Here is a 20,279-nt window from a genome sequence, read left to right as displayed (position 1 = left end):
TTGCTGCTCCTCCTTTCTGGCAGAACAACTTCTTTTCAGAGTCAAGGTAAGACATGAACTCCAGGACAAGCAGGTGGTGATGTGCATGAACTCTGCACTTACCTAGGCAACAACAAGGTAAAAAGATAAAAGAATGAGGAAAGACTGTGAAACCAGCCTGTCCAGTTAGGATCAACACTGATGTGAATCAGTTTCAGCTGCTGTTGTGCAAATGGAACAGACAACAGGTGGAAATGAGAGGCAGTTATCAAGACAGCCCCTATAAAGGAGAGGTTCTGCTACTCAGGAGGGTCACACCCTAATACAAGACCACTTCCTGTTATGCAACAAATAAACTTTATGATTCAATGTTGAGCTAATGCCACAGCCACAAAAAGACATTTCTCCCAGCTGCTAGACAGCAAGCCTTATCTAGACATGGAGGACAGTCTCCTCGTGGAGGACAGTCTCCTCGTGGAGGACAGTCTCCTCGTGGAGGACAGTGATATGCAAAGTGTTCAATCTTTGTTGACACAGAAGAAATCTTTGTTCATATCTTTACCAATGTCAAACTAAGAAGAACATGTGCTTTGCGTTGTTCTTCCACCGACTGACACATGAAAAAAAAAGAGGTCGCACATGGCTCGTTGGTCTAGGGGTATGATTCTCGCTTTGGGTGCGAGAGGTCCCGGGTTCAAATCCCGGACGAGCCCTGATGTTTACCTGTATTCCATTGGAGACCAACTCCTTGTTGTTGACTCTTTTCAGTTCCTCTCTAACTACCAAAGAACAAAGTTCTATTCAGACCAAGCGGCAACCTTCGGGGCTCAAACTGGAAGCCCATGCGGAAGTGTCAAAACTTGTAATTCACGCTGCAACAGCTGGGGGTTGGCTCCAAAAGCGAGTAATTTCCCATAGACTCCCATGTTAAAATGGCCGATTTCACAGCAGAAAAGAACATGTTTACAGCCTGGTACAAAAAATCGCTGTGGTCTCAGATGATAGGTTCCCTTCTAGTGTCAATCGTACGGGGAGTGAATTTTTTTACAACTCACTCGTTTCAATTGTATTCGGACTTAAAATTACGCCTAATTATGGGCGTTGCCGCTTGAGTGACAGACAGTTGACGTATCACAGCGTGAGTTTCCTGCTTCCACGATCGCCAGCCCCCCTAAACCCCGCTCGTGCTCCCCCTCCCCCTCGTTCATATTTGGAGTTTTAGTTGACGTGGCGCTGCCAACATGGCGGCGGTCATCACGTCCCGGAACCTCCCACTGAGACTCAAAACCGCTCTTCAGAAACAAACGGGTGATGTCACGGAAGCTCTGTCCATAGTTTTTACTGTCAATGATTCAGACTCATCCCAATCCAGAGCAGTTGTTCCACAGTAACACCTGCAGGAGGATGTCATCACCCAGTATGTGACCTGCACTGTGAGCTGTAAGGTCTTATACAGACAGGTGTGTGTCTTTCCTCATCAAGTCCAATCAGTATCATCAAAGACTGCTTCTGCTGGAACCTCTCATTTAATGACTCACATTTAGAACTTCTGACTTTATGTGGAGGAGGGATTGATTTTGGAATGAGGAAGCTGCAGCCTGCGATTCCACCACTAGATGTCAGCATTGCACAGCATTGGTGGTTCAGTTCAGATTGAGAGAATGCAAAGAGTGTGCAAAGCTGTCATCAAAGCAAAAGCTGGCTGCTTGGAAGAATGTCAAACATCAAACATATTCTGCTTGGTTTAACACTGTTTGTTCACTACATCATTCTACATGTGTTCCTTCATAGCTCTGATGTCTTCAGGATGAATCTACAATGTAGAAAGTCATAAAAACAAAGACAAACCACTGAGTGACTTTTGACCGGTACATTTAAATGTCATCATATGTCCTAACCAGCAGGGGGAGCACTGATCATAAACTCTCTGTCTCACATGTTATTGTCATGTGTTTTTATGGAAGATGATGCTGACTGTTGTTTTCTTGCTTCTCTCTGTAAACAGCTTGTAAACCGCAGCTTCCCTGAGGGGAAACTCAGCTAATAAATGATGCTGTAACCTCTGGGACTTGATCTGCTGGGTGGGAGTCCACTACATTATCCATCCATCCTCATCCATCCAGCTACACCCTCCCTCTTAAAATGCAGGCTGGAGGATGCGGGCATCGATCCCGCTACCTCTCGCATGCTAAGCGAGCGCTCTACCATTTGAGCTAATCCCCCTTGTATAAAGTGTCAATTGCAAGTCAATCAGGACTCACTGCACTACATGAAGTGTACTAGTGAAGTATTGGAAGCATCAGACTTTTAATCTGAGGGTCCAGGGTTCAAGTCCCTGTTTGGGCAGAACACTTTGTACTCCCTCTTGCTTGTACTCCCCTTCCCTCTCTGTTAATGTGCTTGGACAGAGCTCTGTGAACAGCCAGCCTCTTTGTGTCTTGCCCTCCTTGTGCAAGGTGTCAATGGTCGTCTTTTGGGCAACTGTCAAGTCAGCAGTCTTCCTGTGGTTGTGCAGCCTACAGAACTAGACTGAGACCATTTAAAGGCCTTTGCAGGTGTTTTGAGTTCATTATCTGGTTAGAGTGGCTCCAGGTGTCTTCAATATTGAACCTTTTCACATATTTCCTAGATACTGAATGTGGGTTTTCATTGGTTGTCGTTATAACCATCAAAATTAAAAGAAATAAACACTTGAAATATTTCAGTCTGTGTGGAATGAATGTTTGCATTATACAGCTTTCACTTTTTGAATGGAATTACTGAAATAAATCAACCTTCTGATGATATTCTAATTATATGACCAGCACCTGTAGTGGTGTTTTGTTGCAGCCTGTGGGGTCACCATAGAAACAAAGACAGAACAGGCCCCCTGAGTGACAGCAAAGAACAGGCCCCAGACAGAACAGGCCCCCACACTGCTCACTTATAACAGGGATAATAAGTAAAGTTCTTTACAATAAATTCACATTCACATTTTATTATCACTTCACACATGGCACAGTATATATGGCAGAGAGTTAAAGGTGGAATATGTAGTCAGAGTTAATACCAAATATTGACACTAGGTGGCAGCACTTCAGCCTCCATCCACTGCTGCACTACCAGCACCACTCTCAGTGCTTTTTGTTTCCATTGACTGTACAACATGATTCAATCCATGTTATTTATATGACAAACTATGTGTAGTGTTTCTATGTGTGTAGCTGACATGTTGCTCAGCTTCCATTGGACACATATACTAGATGGAAGCTGCAGCAGGATTGGCTGATGACTGATCACAGGTGTGAACAATCAGCCGGTGACGAGTGGAGCAGGAGCAGCTGCCCATGCTGCAGAGACACAAACAGCAGCAGCACTCTGTGACCCATGTCCACTCTGTGTGTCCTCCAGACAGTCCTCCTCATGTCTCTGCTCATGTCTTTATCAGGACAGCAGTCAGGTCCAGCCCTCTGGGGGATTTCTGCTCTCACTGTTTAACTCTGATTTCCTTAATAGCAGCACTCACACAGCTCAATGCTGAAGAATCAGATCCTTTCATGAATATGTACTGCAGCTAATACAGCAGTAAACATTCACCCCTTCACTCACACACAAAGAAGGAGAAAAAGACCAACAACAACAACCAGGAAGTACCCAGACCATGACCCTCAGTCCATGTTAGACACACAAATGTTCTCTTGCTGCCTCATATATCCAGCCACTGACAGTTACCATGGTAACCAGGTCATCAGTGTTATTCAGCTCACCTGTCAGTGATCAGATCTGTTCCGTTAGTATCTTAAGTGACTGCAGACAGTGTTGTTAGATTTGTTTATGTTTTCTGAGTGTTCACAAAGTGAGAGAAACACGTAATAGCATGTTGCTAACAGACGCTAATTTCATGTTGTCTGTGTTACCTTAAAGCTAGACTCATAACCAGAGAGTAAGTACGCTTATATGAAGTTATGAGGTTAAGTTGGTTACATGTGTGACTGTGAAATGAAAATGCATTTGTTTATTTCTGAACAGAATGTTTGAGATTAGTGCAGCATATACATTGCAAATGTTTGGATGTTTGTATTTGGAATATTTTCAGCTAAACCTTATTTGAACACATTATTTTAGGGACTAACCTGTTCAAGACAGATAAAGATAAAACCAGACATGTGTATATGTACATTTCATGCACTTCCAGTATTTGTATCTCTGTACATAATTATTTTTGCCTTGCCTTTTGACTCCTCTGCTGTAAATCACTTCTTCACCTGCTTTCAGGTGGACTTTGAAGAACCTGGAGACGTGCTGTCACTGCCCAGGAGACCACCAGCTATTCCAAGCCATTCATTCCAGCCTAATCAATCCAAAACATCCAAGAAAACGTTTTTCTTGTTAAATATAACTAATAAATACAAAATGTTTAACAAGCAGTTCAAAGCAGAACATAAGCAGAGAGCCAGACAAAATGGTGAACTAGAACAGAGCAAATGTACTGCTGAAAATGTCCTGAGCTCATGCGTCTTACTGTACAACAACGAGAGTGGAAAGACACACAACTGTCTTCACCGGGATTATGGCTGTAAATTGTGTGCATAGACAGAAGTTGTATGTGTCCAGGTCAGGACAGACATTCAGCTTGTAGCTGATTGACTAACTTACTACAATGAGACATTGTTTGTGTGTTTGCTGCAGTTTGAGTTGATCCCACAAATCCAAAGTGTTACTGTTTGACCTGTGTGCCTGTAAGTCTCCTGGACAGCAAAACCGGACAATGTGGAAATAAACAGCACTACATGCATTCCAATCATTTACAAGGACTGAGAGCTGTGAGTCACAACAAAGCTGCTGCTGCTCTCCATACATTCATCTACACAGGCTTCAAGGAGACACTGAAACATGGCATCTTCTGACAGCTTTAGGAGCACCTGGACCACAACATTATATTAGACTGTGATGGAGATGCTATCCATCTGTGATATTAGCACAACAATGATTCTTTTCCATTTGTCTAATACAATATTTAGCAGCATAAAGACTGTTTGAGGCCTCACAAAGTGAGGAAGGTCTAAAAGTATGAACTAACCTTCAGCATGATACCTTGATGCTTCACATCAGTCTTTCTGCTTCTCTTGTGCTGTCTGACTTATGACTTATTCTAGATTTCTGCTTTTCATTCCGGAATTTTGACTTTGACTTAACTTTCTGTGATAGCTGTCTGTCAAATGGAGACTCTGGTCGGCGCAGATTTACCTTCGAATGAAATGGAAACAAGTAAAGGAGCACCAACACCAAACTGGACAGGACAACCTGGACAAGACCATGCACTCATGGACAAAACCAACCTGGGTTGTCAGACTCTTCATTGTTACCTTTTGCCGGTTGTTGTGGCCGAGTGGTTAAGGCGATGGGCTTGAAATCCGTTGGGGTTTCCTTGCGCAGGTTCGAATCCTGCCAACAACGGTTCTTTTCATCTCCAAGATCACTTTATGCTCCTCCATGTCTGAGGACCAAACCCTGGCACAGTCCATCTGACACTTCCAAAAACTGTCATTTTAAAATTGCTGGGCCGAGAACAACTGGTGTGCAATGAGGAGGCAAAGGATAAAACGTCCCAGCACATTTCAAACCCAGTTTCACCCTGAGGCAGAGACTGCTTCACCTTAAGGACAAAACACCTGGGAAAGGCAGATCTCAAGGTACTACAATAGTCAGAATGATTCATCATGTGGTGACCAGATGAAAAATCTCATCTCTGGCTCAAGACTTGTTGAGATAGCATAGACAGACACACTCTCAGTCTGTCCACTTCAGTGTCAGTGAAGATTTCAGATTGTTTATTAAGTGTTCATCCTTGAGCTTTTCCAAACTTGTTGTGGACAGCACACTTTTCATGTCAGGATGGCCGAGCGGTCCAAGGCGCTGCGTTCAGGTCGCAGTCTCCACTGTTTTATCTTATTTTATCTTCTCTTATCACTCTCTGACACAGTGCTTGAGTCGGACATCTAGTGGTGAATAAAATGAATTGCGGTGTGTGTTATTGGTTCATGGATTGTTTGGGATTTGGATCTCCATGCACATGCACACTAGTGTAGTCTCGTTCGACCACACATGGTTGAATGGTTTCAGGCTGACACAATAAAATACATTACACTTTCAGTTTCACTGCACCAAGTTGTTATACAAAGTGACATTTGAAGTCAGGGTGTCCGCGGGGTCTTAAAAAGTATTAAAAGTTGATGAATCAACTGTGGGAAAATGAAGGCCCTTAAAGTATTGAAAAGTCTTAATCTTAATTTGAAACGTGTGTGCAGAACTCATACAGCCCTCTCACTGCAGCCTCACACAAACAGACAGACAGACAGGGTTTAAAGACGTTTCGCTGCTGAACAGCAGAATCTGCAGTTCAGGTGAACATGCAGCGGAGGAGCAGGATTTGTTGCTACTATGTGGGTTTTGCTAATTTTGCTGTTGACCTGAATGAGTGATAATAACGAGCCGGTCATGTTCAGGGAGGGGGCGTGACGTGCTCGTAGCTTTCTAACAGACTGAACAGCAGGTCTGAGGACAGTGTTATCTGACCTGTGTGGTTCATCCATGAAGGCTGAGTCACTCTGACTGACAGCAGTCAGCTGGTTTAAGGAGTTATAGAACATGGTTACATGACGAACGCCCATTTAAAAAGTATTGTTATTATCCTGCTATAGTGGACCATTGTCTGCCAGTATGATATCTGCATACAGCTAAAACTGTAACAGACAGAATGAAGAGTCTGTCAGCTGGAGCTCAGCTTTAGAACGAGAGGAGACACTGAGGCAGAGGAAGAGAGGTGAGGAAGATGAGAGAAGAGATACTGTAGCTGCATTAGAAACATGTTGAAGAAAACAAATATATATCTCAATCACAACTATTAAATAAATAATAGTGTATATAATTTTAATCATTTTTTAATTCACATTGGCACATTGGTAAAAAAGAAAAAGAAATAAGACCATGTTTCACCTCTTTCTGAGCCTCGTTAGTGCAGTAGGCAGCGAGTCAGTCTCATAAGCTGAAGATTGTGACTTCAACCCTCACAAGGGGCACTTGTTTTAGAGCCAGAATACAGATTACAAAGAGCACACTGTATATTTACATGTCATCCAGGTCATATTCATAGAGAGCGTCTGGACTTTTTTTTCTTTTTTCTTTTTCAAGTTTTTCTTGAAGATGTTTCTCTGCTCCTCCAAGCAGCTTCATCAGTTCTAACTGTTTGGTGGGAAAAATGGTTTATATGTGGTGGAGGTGGGTCTGGGTGAAAGTCACTCTTCCAAGCATGTCCATGCTTGCGTAAGTGTTCATACTAAAGTCACACTGTTTCTCAGCATAAACCACATAATGGCCTGTACACGGATTGAACCCGCAACCATGGCGTTATTAGCACCACGCTCTAACCAACTCAGCTAACCGGCCCTGGCAAAGTTTAACACACCTGTCATTTCGTTGGAAAACAAGAAAATGATAACCCTAGACTAACAGAATGTTGTTTTGTTCAGAAAGAAGTGCATTCAGACTGAAAAAGCAGCTGCAGGAGGAGAGCTGGCCCAGTTTGGTTCAGGAAGCAGTGCAGCTGTGTTCATTGATCAGCTGCAGCACGTTGGTTAGCTGAGAACAACTCAGTTTATTCAGGAGTTTACATCGAGACACCTGGACTGAAGGATTGTTTTTGAACACCACAGCAAGGACACTTTTTGAGGTTACAACTCTGACATGAAGGCATTATGTGATGTCATCAAACACACCCTACAATGTCATCATCCCGGAAACCTCCGTCGCTGCCCCGGCTTTGTGACCATACGGGTGGACAGAGATGTGACTGGCAGCGGTAAGAAGAAGAGAGGAGGGATTGTGCTGTATGTGAGTGAACAGTGGTGCAAACCCGCACATGTCCGTGTCAAGGAGCGTCTCTGTAACCCGACTGGAAATCTGCAGTGAGCCCTGAATTTTTACATGTTCAAAATATCTGTTTGCTTCACATCTACTCATATTATTTACCATCGTTGGTGTTGAGTATGTGACGGAGCTCAGGAGGGGAGGGGAAAAGGGACAGACAATGACATTTATGTAGGCTAGAATAACAAAATCTATTGTGAATATAATATTAAATAAAACAGCTGCTTTAACATGAAAATAAGTTGTTCACTGGCTCCTCACACAGACACATGTCCAGGAGTCAGGCGTGTGCGCAGCTTGTTTACAGTGAGGGCAGCTACTGAGAACATGTGTTCTATTCAACTAGCATCCTGATTAAAAAGAAAGAAAGAAACTCCAAGTACTTCATGTGACCTACGTATTCACAGCGAGCACAAATGGAAATGCTGATTAACACGCGGCAGTCTCCTAGTTTGATCCATTCTGGGACTATATTCTGACGGAGCACTGCTATATGCGCACTGAGATCACGCCGCACCTGAAAACACACCGTCAACATACCAGCATGGCTATAGGCTGCTGAGAACTGTCCAACAGACAGCGCGTCGCTTGGCACAGTTTTCAATGCGCGCTCTCATTCCGCTGGTGCAGTACGCTCACATGTGTGTGCGCACGCCTGTGTGTGTGTCGGGGGGGGGGGGGGGGGGGGGGGGGGGGGCGCGAGCATGCAGAGACAGAAATGACACGCCGAGCAGAATGGAGGCTGCCACTCCTCAAAAAAAAAACTAAATATCAGAGAAATACTGACGGCAATTAATAAAAATAAAATGCACAGGACAAGCCTCAGTAAATAAGTGCGTGTGAGAAATATGTGCGGGCCGCACTAACACTAAACTTTGATGTCAAGTGGGGGGCCACAAAATATCGGTTCGCGGGCCGCAAATGGCCCGCGGGCCGCCACTTTGAGACCCCTGGCGTAAGGGAACCACACAGCCTCTGCTCTCTTGTTTCTGTGGTCCTGTAATACCTTTCATTCTGCTCTGTCGCCACTTAAGGTTTATATCCATTTTGATGTTGTTGTTGTCACATACACACTGTCACAAATGTTTAATTGAACGCTGGCTATCATACACAGGAAGAGGGATGCGATAGACGTGTATCCAGTGATTAGCCTGGCTGCCTCTTTAAACCCCTCTGGAAATGGTAAAAGCATTTTTGTAACTTCTATACAGATCCACAGTTTACGAAACATTGCAGATTGACACTAAGAGGCAAGAGATGGTGTAAACCAGCACACAGAAAGATGTTTTATATAGGCTACTATGAATGAGCTGAGACACTCCATAAATCATGTGTACAGGTGTACCTGAAGGGGCAGATGAAAGCTACAGACAGCAGGTCATCAGCTCTAACAGAAGAGACGACTCAACAAAAAGGCACGAGACGTCGTACAATATGTGGTCTGTCATCATCATGCCCTCATTTGTGTCAGATTTTCATTGTATACATTACATAACAGTAGAATAAAGCTTGCCCATCTGATTCCTAAGACCTTCTATCAGCAGCAAATATGTAACTTGGTTGTTGGTGCATTTCTTGACTGTCAGTATACATGATTCCTTGTGGTTGCTCACCTGTGGGAAGCTTCCAAGGAATTATAGTGGTTTATTGGTTCACCCTGACAAAGAATCATTGTCATTGATCAAAGATCATCATCTTTTGATTGATTTCAAAGGTGATTTATCTTTCTAGAATATTTTTGTGAGTCACGACATGGATCACCTTGACGACGAGGAAGAAACACCAAACGGTAAGCTGCTGGAGACTGACTTAATTTTTGTGATAATGTAGCTTTCAGCGTAAGTTCAATCAGGAAGACTCTATTTCCCATCATTCACCATTTATCCCTATCCGCTTCCTAATCTTTCTCCCTCTCTCCCTCACTCCTCTGCTCCCCCTCTCTTCCGCTCTCTTAGTCAGGTGCTTAATAGAAAGCACCTCCCTCACCAATCAGCTGTCGCTTTCCATCCCTCTCCTGACCAATCACAGCTTAGCACGAAATTTAAAAGTCTTCGTCTCTTCTCCAGCTGTCTTCTGATCGAACCCGGCAACGATTCTGCGCTGCTCTACGCTGCAATCAACTGGCATTATTCCTCCTCCTGAACTCACTTAATCCAACATCAGATCCAAATTCCGTCTCCCCTGCACCCGCGCCCGCAGCGGCTCCCGCGGCCGGTAAAAGGAGCGAGAAGTCAGCCTCCTCTGCTCCCAGGGCTAAACGAGGAACGCTTACTCTCCCGCTGCCACTACTCCACTTATTCCCTCGACACGCTCAATCAAACACTGCCAGTGCCAGTCTTTGTTTCTTTAATCAGTCGACCTCCACCTGAAGGCAGTCGTAGAGTCCACATCTCCTGCTCCTGCGGTCCCTGCCGATCCAGCCACTTGATCTCAGCCGCTGATCTCCCGTTCTCCTCCACCATCTTCCTGCTACACTCTGGCGTCTGCTCGGCCTGCCCCTCCTATAGGTAGGCCCTTCATTTCGCAATCCGCTAACATATGACATTAATTCTGCAGGCAGGGACAATATTTTAGTAAACCTCATCCCGCAATCTCAGCGTCATAAATCTGTGGCATCTAGCTAAATTCTCAGCCGTCCTCATCTGCAGATCCCCGGCTGTCAGCGATCTGATCCATCCGGCAGTTTCTAGTCTTTCAGCGTCTTTCAGGATGTATGTGCTCAGTTTTCCCGGAGAGACGCCAAGAATGGACTATCTAGCTCTTTACCGGAGACCCCCATCTTAAATAGCCGGAAAACATATTCTATCAATATCACTTCCAGTAAGCAGCGCTTATTCTCACTATTCGGCTAGTAGCCTGGTCTGCGGACTGGACTCCGAATTTGGCCATGTTCGCCGGGGTCCCAAATGATCTCGGCAATTCATGTGGCACTCGCGGGCTCACTGCTCCGTGTCCCTCTGTGCTTCAGCCTACCGCCATGGCATTCAGCATTTAACCTTTTCTCTATCTGCCACGGATATACAAGGCCGTCATATTATGGCTGTCACCTCTCCTCCTCTGTAGCGCCTACAAGGATACGCACCCCAGGTCAGTGCGCAGTACGGGTTTCAAATCCTCATTTCGCGTTTGTCAACTCTCTGGTTCATGTCTGTTTTATTTCCTCTCAGTTTCACAGGTTAAAAAAAAAAAATCTAATCAGCACGATATGAAAACTCAATAGTCTCTGAACAGAAAGAACTAGAAGGGCTACCGTATATAACCTCCGCTCTCGTCTTCTCGTACAAGCCCCATCGGCATAGCCACACGCAATACTCCTGCAGAATGGCTTTATTCCATCTGTCCGCTCCTCGCTCCGGCCCATTTCAGCAATTAGTCTGATTACGCCGAACATTTGTCCCCTCTTTATGCCAGCGGATAGCGCTTTAAACTTATCTATTCATGGGCCTGGGAGCCGACTTCTCTGACCCATTTAGATTCCTCCATTCGCCTGTTGCAATGGAATCTTTTCGGCATTAAGTGGGATTTAAAATATATATATTTCACCGTTCGTCTCATTTGCTTTAGTACCTGCATCTTCAATCTCGCGTCAAAGCCTTATGCCAGATCCTGCTAAAGAAGCTAGAGTTCCCTCTATGCTCACATGCTGGATGATTTCCTCCTCAGAAATCCCTGTTTAGTCATCTTCGGATCAGCTGCATGGAGCTTACTACCTGACGTATCAATAACGCGAGTCGATCTACTATCCATCATGACGATGACGTAGTCTGCATATTAAGTAGCCATGTGCTCGTGTTTACATGTATTAGACAAGCGAGTTCGCTATGCCGTCGTTAATGGGTATTTTGCTACGTATAAATTCATATGGTTTGACAGGTCACATATAATATAATAATATATAATAAACATATAATAATGTATTCAGTTACTGAATACAGATTACATGCCCAAAACGTAATTTGTAATGTATTCCGTTACATTTCTCAGTCTGAGTAACGTATTCTGAATACTTGGATTACTCACACATTGAATCACATTTTAAGTGATTGAACGCAGCCATCAGCCCCTGCTGACTACAAAGGACGCCATAAAACATTCAATAGAAAATGTCCAGATTGTTCCATCAATGTTCTATTTAGAGAAACAGAAACGGAACGTAATGACAGAATAATATTTTTTAAACAATGCAACCAAAAGTCATTTTACACACAGAATCAACGTTTGAATACGTACATCAAACAGACCCATGTATAAAACCAGCTGACTGCAATCACACGTTCATACTTAAATGTTCATCAGCATCAGGTGTGGACGGAGTTAACTAGCAGCTAACGGGTAACTAGTTCACTTATCAAAGTGACGCTAACGGTGAACCGGCATCATGTCGGAGGAGCATCAAGTACGCAGCGATTCAGACTCTGACCCCCATCAGCCCGGCTGCTCCGTCCTCTCTGTCGCCCGCACCTGCAGCAACACGGGAAAGTACCGTCATGCAATCCACTGATTTCATCAATGTAACAGTATTCTGATTACCATCTCTTTAGAGTGTAACTGTAACGGTATACAGTTACTCCTATTTTGTATTCTAAATACATAACGTCGGTACATGTAATCTGTTATCTCCCCAACACTGCGTAGGGCCAACCTTTCATATTTCCCCTCAGGATGCTCCTCCGCAGTTCCTGTCTTCCGTGTCCATGTTGCCTTGAACCAAGGCTGCAGCGTGATCTGCGGATCTGGTCTCACCTGCTAAGAGCTCTGCAACATGTTGATGAAGATTCTCAGTCATCCAGGTCATCATACGTAGAGAAGATTGAAGCAAGGCATCTGGACTTGTAGAGTTTTCTTGAAGATGTTTCGCTGCTCATCCAAACAGCTTCATCAGTTCTGCATCATGTGTGCGTTATTCTTTTAATGATGACGTAGTGCATTCATCCAATTCTCTCGGGTTGTTCCAGATGGAGCCCATCTGTGGGTTTTGGGGGGTTCTTTCCTCCAAGGCCAGTGATTCGCTAGATGCCGGCCTTTAAATTCTCACAATTCTGTCTCTTCGGTGCTGCATGCAATCTATCCCATAGCCGGGCTTGCTTCATTTGGGTTCATCATTGGAAACGCATTTAATTCAGATAAGGGTGCTCCTGGTGGTTCATACTACCTCACATCAGAACCTTGTCGGCTCACATGCATTTCAATTTCAGGTTATTTCTCAAACCTGCAGTTATACAGTTATACAGTTATATAGTGGTATGGGAACTGCACCGTTCAGGACAGGAAGGCTCTCCAGCGTGTCATTAAAACGGCTCAGTTCATCTGTGGAGCAGCCTTCCCACCTCTACAGGACATCTATAATGCCCGGGTCACAAAGAGGGCCCACAATATCATCAAAGACCGCACTCACCCACAGCACTCACTGTTCACACTCCTGCCGTCAGGCAGACGCTTCAGGAGCGTGAAAGCAAGGACAACCAGACTAAAAAACAGTTTCTATCCACAGGCCATCAGGCTACTGAACCACTGACATTTTTCTTTATCTTTCCACAATGCAAAAATTGCACATATTTGTTTTTGCATGTACAATCTCTTAAAATATTTGCACATTCTAAACATCCTACCTCTGTACATAGAACTGCACATTTTGCTTACTCTATTTTATTTATTTTTTTTTTCCTATTGCTTATTCGTATTTTTATTTATTCTTATGCCTAAGTCTACTGTTTATTTTTTTTATCTTAATTTAGTTGTGTATAAAGTCATATGAAGGGAACTCGCAAAGTAAGAATTTCATTGCTCAGTGTAACTGTAAAGTGCTGTGCATTTGACAATAAACTTCTTGAATCTTGAATCTTGAATCTTGAATCTTATACTACTAAAGGCATTCGAAGGCTTCTCCCTCTCCTCTAGAATCTCCGTGGCCTATAACCCTTTCAATTCTCCACTAATTGGTTTCAACCCAGATCAGGTGTATTTCTCCTTCTGTTGATTCTCCCCTGGAATCTCTCTTCGCTTAGCTTTTGGCTTTCTTAGAGTAGGCCTCCCATTCGTTCAGTCCTTCTAGAAGTCACCTTCTCAGAACTAGTATTCCATCTAACCACTACAGCTGCCGTTTCACCCTAAATGCAGTGGTGCATGTTCAGAAGTCAGCCCGCACTAATTCATCCTTCTGTCCTTTTAAATCCATGAGCGGTTATTTACAGGTTGCCCCAATTTAGATCCTCAAGTCCCTCGGTTATCACAGGAATCTCCCTCTGTCTAGGAACTGGTTTTATGCTCACTTCATACAACCTCTCTTCAGATCCCCATTATCCCCTAATCATCATTAGGGTCATTCCTTTAGAATAGGTGCAACTACTTCAGCAGCAACTCAGTGGCTCCGGTTCATGCAAGGCCATTTAGCTATGCTATCACAGCAGTGGGTGCTTTCATGCAGGCCATATAACTATGCTATCATAGCCAATGGGCTTCGTTTCACGCAAGGCCATTTAACCAATTAATTCCTGCTAATGGCACGCCCAGTCATCTTCTCTCTACACATTCATCTTCAGGCCCACCTGGCCTAGCTGGTAGAATTGTTAATCGTATTACGTGATTTCATCATTATGTGAGTTTTCATCATATTACTGGTGGTGGTGTAATGCTCGAATCATGTATGTTATCTCCATGCCCTCCTTTTCTCTATCCTTTCAGCTTTCCCTCAAGCTTTATAATTAATGTACTGTCAGCCAGTGGGCTTCGTTTCATTCAAAGCATTATCCGTGCTTCTCAGCCAGTGGGCTTCGTTTCATTCAAAGCATTATCTGTGCTTCTCAGCCAGTGGGCTTCGTTTCATTCAAGGCATTATCCGTGCTTCTCAGCCAGCGGGCTTCATTCTGTCAGCTCAAGGTATCTCCTCCATCCCCGCAACCACTTGGTCAATGATCTTCACTTCCTGTATTCTCCAAAACACCGAACATGTGCTCGTATCTCAGAAATCTCCGTCCCTGGTGAGTTTCACCTATTACTGCTGTATCGTCAATTCATGTCTGCAAACTTCATTCTCACGGCATTCCCTAGGCCTCATATTAATGCACCTTCTACTGGCGGGCTTCACTCACGCAAGGCCTTAAATCAATGCATTCATAGCCAGTGGGCTTCGGATCTTATAAGGCCATTTAGCTATGCTATCACAGCAGCGAGTTTTATTTTAGACAGGTCACTTAATCAATGCCATCATGCCAGCGGGCTTAATTCATACCAGGCAATATATCTAAGATATTCCTGCCAACGAGCACGCTCCGTCATATCTCACCACTCGTTTACTTTCAGGCCCTTCTGGCCTAGCTGATATGCTTATTAATCATATTATTGGGGTGATTCCGTTATGTAAGTTTTCATCACTTACTGGTGGTGGTGCAAATCTTGAACCATGCTTAATTTCTGATTAGGCTGTATAAACAACACAATTTCAGCCTGTGGGCTTCGTTTTAGGCTTCATTTTAACACAATCTCAGCCGTTGGGCTTTGTTTAAACAAATTCCTTTTTCCATCCTTTCCCGTGCTTCCTTAGCTTGAGCACATGCTCGCTAAACTCTTCTACGCCTTCCTCGACTTCCTAAACCCTCCTCTTCCTATGCTGTCCCTAGCTTAATCCCTAACTCGCTAAGCTCTGTTTCTCCTTCCCCCTCTCAAGGCATCAAGTCCATAGATTGCTGTCATGTTATGCATTCTTTTTAACAATTGTCTTTCATTTTACATGATTTCCACCTAGAGCCCAGATATGCAAGTATTGACCTCAATTCTCATCTCTGTCTCTGTTTTGGGGGGATCTTATGATCCAGCAGCCTCTCCTCTTGCGTTTTCCCCCCTTTCCGGATGTGGTCTTCACGATGGGGTCTAGGACGCCAATGCACATTCAAAATTTGTACTTAATAAATCTTTCTCATTCAGTTCGCTGAGTCTCTCATGATTGAAATGTAGCTCTCAGCATAAGTTCAATCAGGAAGACTCTATTTCCCATCATTCACCATTTATCCCTATCCGCTTCCTAATCTTTCTCCCTCTATCCCTCACTCCTCTGCTCCCCCTCTCTTCCGCTCTCTTAGTCAGGTGCTTAATAGAAAGCACCTCCCTCACCAATCAGCTGTCGCTTTCCATCCCTCTCCTGACCAATCACAGCTTAGCACGAAATTTAAAAGTCTTCGTCTCTTCTCCAGCTGTCTTCTGATCGAACCCGGCAACCCTCCTCCACCCCAAGCACCACCAGATCCACGCCAGTAAGGCCTCCTATTTCCTGCCCTCCAGCTCTCCACCACCGCCAGGTCTAGACCCCGGGGGGATCTTATGATCCAGCAGCCTCTCCTCTTGCGTTTTCCCCCCTTTCCGGATGTGGTCTTCACGATGGGGTCTAGGACGCCAATGCACATTCAAACTTTGTACTTAATAAATCTTTCTCATTCAGTTCGCTGAGTCTCTCATGATTGAAATGATTCGTCAACAAAGTTAACACTGGCCAGCACAAATCTCCAGTGGCCAGTATGTCATTTTTTCTGGTTTGTCTATTTTCTCTTTCTTGTTTTTAAAAACACATTGACTGGAAATGTAGTACATTTACTTGTGTGTTCAAACAGATTTTAACATTTGTTCATCTATGTGCAGGGTGAGGGGTGATCAGGGTGTGGAGAATATTGAAATTGCCCGATACATGTTCATGATTCTGGGACCTGATCATGGACGTTTCATGTCAGGAAAAAGCGTCCATAATCAGAGGTTTTGTTTTTTTTTCACTTTCCTAATTTGTGTGTTGTGTATAGAGTAACATTTGTACATTTTGTTCTTTTCCATAGAATTGAACGCTTGTGGCGGAATGTTAGGTCATGTGTGACATCAAAATATTACAACGAACTCCGGTTCCTAGAGATGGATCGTCTTTTTGATGTGTCCTCTAGAGGTAAGTCAATTATTTGACTTGGGCAGAAAACAAGAAAAATATTGGCCTTTAGTTGGATTAGATTGGTTAAAAAGTGTCAGGGACAATTTAAAAATAAAAAAAGTAGGTAGTGTATTAAAATTTACGCTGTCATCCTAACAGACACATGTAATATATTTCTTTCCCCTAAAACAAAAACAAAATTAAAAAAGTAATAATGAATTCCTAACAAACTAATTGCAGGAGCCACTGAATTATTTAATTTTTAAAATGTATTTCAATTTTTAGTGTTTTGTAGTGTGTTACATGCTTTAAGGTCACTTGTGAACACAGTCTTGTCCTTTACAGAAAACTGAAGGCTGACCTGCAGGATTTTGTGCAAGGTTGGAATAACCACCCCATGAGGACGGAAAGGAATTTCACCCCTGAGCAGATGTGGACTGTGGGAATGATGCTTCAACCAGTCAACCAGCCGGAGAATCCTGAGGTTCCTGTTTTACTTTTATGCTATTTTTTAGAACATAGATGACTTTGGAACAAAGCTCATGGGATGCTGTAAATATGGAAATATTCCTAATTGTTACACAATTGTCTTATACTTTAAGGATATTCAAGAACCTGACATCGACTGGGACATTGCAGCTGCCTGGTACTGTCCTTTAAAGTGGGCCCCTGGAATTAACAAAAAAAATTGTAAACATCTAGTTCTTTGCCAGTCTTTATTTTTTTGAACAGTCCAGACTTTAAACAAACATCTTTTTAACTAGAAAAATAAAACATGTGCATAGCATGAAACCTTAAGTATTATTTATATCGTTATGAACATCACTACCAGACACTGAAGCACAGCCTTAACAAGGAATGGTACCTTAGGATGGGATTAGAATCCTGCCATAATCTGAACCTGAAAAAAAGGTTTTTGTTGGGGGAAAATGGTTCCCCCTAGTTCGGGCTGCAAACAGACTCGGAGACAGAGACAGGTAAACGCAACTTGGCCAAGGAGAAGTGCCTCACCGGAGTGCCGACAGTTCTGCCTTCTCCGGGGTTGCTTCCTTTATTTATACAGTGTGAGTTACACAGCTGCTTTGCATCACAGAGTACAGTAAGCATGTTTCCTGAGAGATGGGCATAACAGAAAAAAATGAATATTTCCAAACAGGAAAGCATACATGGGGGTGGTCAGTTCATTTCCACTGAATCTAACATAGTTTTCTTCTAACAAAGAAAAGTACCTTTATGTTATTTTAGTCTTATGAATGTGACAAGAAACACACAAACACATGCAAATCAATGTGCTTTATTAATGAAAGCACTGCATCAAATATCATTTAAACGTGCAGAAATAGTTCCTGCTTGCTCTGAAAAGGTGTCAGAAATCAAATGATAGAATGTCATGGCTCATATGTGTGTCTACATCAGACATTAGTTTAGCAGTGTCCATTACATGTCCTCCTCATCAGACTCTGGGCTACTGAACCCATGGTCATCCATGTCCTCAAAGTCCTCTGGTGGCTCGCATCTGTAGTCACCATCAATAGCAGCTGCACCTCTGTGTGCATTTGCTGCTTGTTCCTCTCGATGCTTAAGTGAATGCCACCTCCGATTAAGGACACCATGGAATCCACGAACAGCATCCTCTGTCAGGTCCCCCAGATCCCTAGGAAAACAAAATAGTGATACATCACACAAGATGAAAGTGCTTGGGCACGTTAACTAATGTGTTCATAAATAGAAATGAGTGAACTATATTTTTATATCTAGAATATATTTCACTCATTCATTAAATACAAACACCTAATGTTTGCAAATCACAATTCATAATACAGTCATTATGACCCATTGATAGTTGTGATGCTTTCCAAAGTCTGTCCTTTGAGCCACTCCACTTGTTGCACTTCCTTGAGGAGGGACTGGAGCTGCTGAGACATCTCCTTCACCAGGATCATTTGCTCCTCCTCCAACGCTTCAGCAGCATTACCTGGTCAAAGACGGACCTCTCCAACCTGAAGGTGTTGCCTTTACAATAAAAATGTTTATTTTTATCATTGTAAACATTCAAAATAAAATAGGGAGTTGGTGTATACCAGTTATACCTTCTCCTGGTCTCTCCCAAGGCAGGATGTAGCCTTCTGTCAGACTACAAGCGGAGTCCACATCAACTGGATCATCGGTCACTAGGGTGTTGTACTGTAAGACCTTTTCATGCAGCTTCTTCTTCAGCTCTGTTATTGTCTTTCTTTTGGTTTGTCTTGCCTGCCTGCTATCTGAAAACACAAAGACACATGTGCCATATTTCTTTCTTTGTTTAAATAACTAGGTATGCCAGCACACCATGGTGGCCATGTAGGCTTTGCTTTTTAAGCAGAAGGGTTACAGTGAGGCTCTCAGTGTCAGCTCTCAGGTCTTCATACACCCTGGAGAGTAGACTCTCTCTAAATGGGTCAAACAAAACAACTAGACAAGAACTACAATCAATGACAGTCTCATCTACTTCATATAGATGTGAAGTATTGTACGTTTCACCCAGAACTGCTGCTTGACATGGGAAACCCACTGCTGTATGGTCTCCTCACCAAGACTGTGTTCAGCCTTTATGTTGCAGAGGGCAGCAGTTTCCAGTTTTGCTCTTTTCTCTGTGATCTTGAAAAACACACAGGAAATATTGAAATAATAATAATAAATAAAACACCCAATTATTGAATACAAATACAACTAGCCCTTACCTTGACATGTCTGTGGGCCAACACTTGATGAAGGTCGTCTCTCTTCGTCTGTTCCGTTAACTCTTCCTAATAAAAATAAAACACGCCACCACGAGGCAAAACGAGACTTCATATCAGAAAGGCCCTGAAATACTGCTACACTTGGAATTCTAGTAGAGTGTAGTGTTATACCAACCTGCTTTAGTCATGGAGAAGACTGAAGCGAGGCGTCTGTTGATGCTGCTGCAACAGCCGGACTCTGGGACGAAGTGACGTCAGCAGATGTCGGGTTGTCCTCTGAGTCTCTGAAGCAACATGCGGCTCAGCTGGAAAACAGCTTCTGATGGAGCTCTGATAGTCTGACTTCATCTCTGAGAGGAAGAAGAGGGAGAAGCCGCTGCGCAGCGCGCGGACTCTCTCCAGCAGCAAAGTGCAGAGATCATCAGAGCTCCACATGAGCTGAACATGAAGAGACACAGTCCGCTAGCAGCTCCTTCACTGTCGGCCTGCAGCGCTGCTCCCACACTCATCTGGACTCTTTCATCCACACACAGAAAACACGAGCGGAACATTCAGCCTGCAGAGGAGCTGCCTTGGATTGAGTCTCCGCGGTTCTCATGGTGTGTTCAAGGACCGCCTCCTATGGCGCCAAATCGGGGTCATAAGTTTTGTTCACCTGAAAAAATAAAATTCATTCAAACACTAAAATTTGAAACTGAACATTTATGTTTTGATGTTGATTTTTTTCAGTTCAAAATTCTTTTTGAATCAACTTTGAAATTCTTTTGAATAAG

The 20,279-nt window shown here is 43.5% G+C and overlaps 3 non-coding genes across 3 annotated transcripts; 2 read left to right on the top strand and 1 right to left on the bottom strand.

The window, feature by feature from the left end:
• The first annotated feature begins 620 nt into the window (after nucleotides 1–620).
• Nucleotides 621–692, top strand: trnap-ugg (transfer RNA proline (anticodon UGG)). The gene has a single exon. It is a non-coding gene; the product is annotated as a tRNA-Pro (tRNA).
• Nucleotides 693–2,129: 1,437 nt separating this feature from the next.
• On the bottom strand, nucleotides 2,130–2,202 carry trnaa-agc (transfer RNA alanine (anticodon AGC)). The gene has a single exon. It is a non-coding gene; the product is annotated as a tRNA-Ala (tRNA).
• A 3,131-nt stretch (nucleotides 2,203–5,333) lies between these two features.
• On the top strand, nucleotides 5,334–5,415 carry trnas-uga (transfer RNA serine (anticodon UGA)). The gene has a single exon. It is a non-coding gene; the product is annotated as a tRNA-Ser (tRNA).
• The last annotated feature ends 14,864 nt before the right edge of the window (nucleotides 5,416–20,279 follow it).

This window comes from Parambassis ranga, unplaced genomic scaffold (genome assembly GCF_900634625.1).
Source record: "Parambassis ranga unplaced genomic scaffold, fParRan2.1 scaffold_22_arrow_ctg1, whole genome shotgun sequence".
NCBI classification, from domain to species: Eukaryota; Metazoa; Chordata; class Actinopteri; family Ambassidae; genus Parambassis; species Parambassis ranga.
This window is presented reverse-complemented; position numbering and strand designations above follow the sequence as displayed.